Below are 3,831 nucleotides of genomic sequence, written 5' to 3'. Positions count from 1 at the left end.
TTTATTCATAAAATCGCCGATTTATCGGCGATATATATCGTCGATTTTTTGGCGATTTTTGGCGAAAAATCGCCCCGCCGACTTATCTCATCCAAATATCGTTTCACTCCTCGCCAACACATGATATATCGGCGACATTTCGCCGATATTTTCCGACTTTTTCCTCCTTGGTAATGATACAGCAGGTATGTCATCCTTGTGGAATGAGTAAAAGATTTCGTTTGGTATAGCTTCCAACAAGATACCTTTTTCCAAGCTTTATATCAACAAGTCATTAGAGCCAATTCACTCCTAACTTTGGATTGTCTTCTTTGCCTAATGTCAATCTTCGAATTATTCCAATGAAAGGTGGGGAATCTTGAGACGACTTGAAAAGTGCACAATCACCAACACTAATTGTATGTCCATTTTTGTAGAAGGAATCAGGGTGGCCGAATCGGAAGCTATTGTCGTTTGTGGTGAGACAAGCCACATGTGCCAGCACAGTTGCCTCTTCTCACCTTTCTGCCCATGTGTTCAACAGACTAAAAAAAACCCACCCATTTGCATATAGATTAGGGTTCAATTGAAGCTCGAATGAGTGGTAATGGACCTGTAGAGGATGCGTGGGGTAATCAGGCGGAAATGCGAGACCGAAGACGAAGAGACCATCATGATATGACGTTCCCGCAACGCTGACGATCACAGCTTGGAGCAGGTCAATCCTCCGTTCATAGACCCACTCAAAAATCAAATCGGGAATATTCTTCTCGAGAATCTTCCACTCATGCATGATCTTTATGCAAACGCCACTCGTTGCATTATTGAAGCAGTCAGCATTGCTGTTAACAGTCCGGTTGAGTTTGACGTAGTGGTGGTCGAAATCGTCCAAAACAATGTCGAATCGCCTAAACCCGTTGTCCTCATCCGCCTCCTCCACTATCTCTCCATTTGGATCCATGCTCTCCTATGCAGTCGTGCTCTCCTAAGCTTTCATGGTGCGGCTGAGTTCCAACCCTCTAGAATGGTGCTCGATTGATCCCTTTCTTTTCTGGATGCTTGTTTTTGTCAAAGCTTCTTCCTCATGCGGCTGCAAATCTCCATCCTTTAATGGTGTCGCTAATTTTTCTTTTTCCTCACTTTTTTTATGCCCAAAATCATCTTCCTTTTAGCTTCCTCCTATCCAGCTCAACATTTTTTCTCTTTCCTTGCGTGTTGAAAATTTCCTTTCCAAAACCATGTGTTCTCTTCCCAACTCAGCATTTTTTCTCTTTCCTTACATGCTAAAAATTTCCTTTCCAAACCATGTGTTCCTTCCCCATGAGCGTCCTTTGCACTCCTTCCCGTTGACTCCACCGACATGGAAAGACCACTCACTAGCCTGAACACAACCCTCCCTTCCATCTATATACATGCTGAATTTTCTTCTTCAAAAGTCTATGTATTCCCTCGAGAGTCAATAGCAACTTGGGGGGCCTTATGCAAAATAAAAAATAAAAAGAAATAAAGAAAGAAAGAAAATAAAATTAAGAGATTGAAGATGAATAAAATAAAAGGGGATAAAAAGAACAAGATTATTCAATTGAAAATTAGTTAGGCAATCTCATGCATATCTGAAGTCGAAACAATTTAAGTGATTAAAAGTCAACATTGGTTTTACTAAATTTTTTGAAGTGATTAAATAAGTAAATAAGAAAATATGAATAAATAGATAAAAGGTATAATCCATAAATAAATAAATAAATAAATATTAGACATATTCAATAAAAAGAAATTAAACTAATGCAACATATAATAATAATCAAAGTGTCAAACTCAAACCACCAAAAGTAAAAAAATTCCTTTCATGCAATCACAAAACAAAATAAGTAAATAAAATACAAATAATAATAATAATAATGAAATAAGATAAAATAAATCAAAACTTACTTAATCCTAAAATCAATCAATAACATAAATAAATAAAGAAAAACAAGAAAACAAATCTAAGTGAAACTAAACCTAAAAAGTGCCTAAGTGGGTTAGATGTGCCTAGGTGGGTCTAAGGTGGTGCCTAATGGGCCAAGTGTATCTAAATGGGCCTAGGATGCCTAAGTGGGCCTAAGGTGGTGCCTAATGGGCCAAGTGCATCTAAATGAGCCTAGGATGCATAAGTAGGCCTAAGATGGTGCCTGATGGGCCAAGTGTATCTAAATGGGCCTAAGGTGCCTAAGTCTAAATTAAGGCTGCCCGGAATCACAATGAGGTCAGATGAGTCCCTCAACCAAAGTCTCCAAGGTGGCTTAGAAAAGATAGGCTACACGAGTAGTAATGGGGCACTAGGGAATTGTTGTAAAGTATGGAACAAATACCTAATAGGATATGTGCTAGGAGGACAAAATGGAGGGTCTACAAATATGTCCCTCTTCGGTAGAGATCACAAGTGTTGGGAATGTGAGGAAAAATACGAATAATGAGTGGAACAAAGTGAACTATACCGAAGAACTAAAAGAAAAAGACTAGAGATTTTGTCCTAGCACATGACGAGAGTAAGCTCAAAACACGGGGTCGCAATAAAAAAAATGGAACAACTCTATGTCATGAGCTCAAGCTCTACGTGGAAAAATGACTCTAGGCCATAGATGAGAAAAACAACTCTAGGTTGTGAGCTCAGGGCTCCAAAAGGAAAAGAAATGACTCTGGGTTATAAATGGGAAACGACTTTGGGTCGTGAGCTTTGGGCTCTAAATGGAAAAAATAAATGACTCTGGATCATAAATGAAAAATGACTTTGGGTCATAAGCTCTAAGCTTAAATGGAAAAAAAAAAATGACTCTAGTTTATAAATGAAAAACGACTTTGGTCATAAGCTCTAAGCTCTAAATGGAAAATAAATGACTCCGATCATAATGAAAAACAACTCTGGGTCGTGAGCTTTAGCTCTAAATGGAAAAAAATGACTCTAAGTCATAAATGAAAATGACTTTGGGTCATGAGCTCTTGGCTCTAAATGGAAAAAAAAAAATGACTCTAGGTCATAAATGAAAAATGACTCTAGGTCGTGAGCTCTAGGCTCCAAATGGAAAAAAATGACTCTAGGTCATAAATGAAAAACAAGTCTTGAGTTCTACGCTCTAAATGGAAAAGAAATGACTATGGGTCATAAATGAAAAACAACTCTTGGTTGTGATCTCTAGGCTCTAAATGGAAAAAAAAAAAAAAAACTCTCGGTCATAAATGAAAAACGACTCTGGGTTGTGAGCTCTAGGATCTAAATGGAAAAGAAAAAAGGCTAACTCAAAAGTGGATAAGAAGCAAATGGGCTTAAAGCCGTAGATTCGAAATGCTGAGGGTTGGACTACTAAACTTAGAAAGAGAAATATGTCCCAGTATCCAGGGTTCTCGCATTGATGAAACAACCAGTGAATCAATCATCCGCTGAAATCAATGGGTTAGAAACCAATGCCTCATGACGAACCTCTGAAAAATCTGAACTAAAAGAACTCTCTATGTCTCAAGAGCTGCTTTGTCGACGAATCTCAAAAAGTAAATTTTGGAGTGTGTATATCATGACTCATCTAAAAGCAAATCTCAAAGTCACAAAAATGTTGTTCATCTAGATAACCAATCTACAAAGGTAACAATGATGAAAACAATCTATCTCATGAGCATCCGGCTAAAGGATCCACCCATGCTCATCGGAGGAAACCTGATGTGATCCATTTCTATCTCAACTAATCCATATTGGGTTGTTCTGATACAGTCAATCGTCAAAAGCCCTAGACCTAGTACTTAATCTAAAACCAAGCTGGTCACTATCTCAATCTCAAGGATATTCAAAGAAAATGGGGAAATATGCCCTAGTATGAGATC

The sequence above is a fragment of the Vitis riparia genome, chromosome 5, assembly GCF_004353265.1.
Source record: "Vitis riparia cultivar Riparia Gloire de Montpellier isolate 1030 chromosome 5, EGFV_Vit.rip_1.0, whole genome shotgun sequence".
Lineage (NCBI taxonomy): Eukaryota > Viridiplantae > Streptophyta > Magnoliopsida > Vitales > Vitaceae > Vitis > Vitis riparia.
This window is presented reverse-complemented; position numbering follows the sequence as displayed.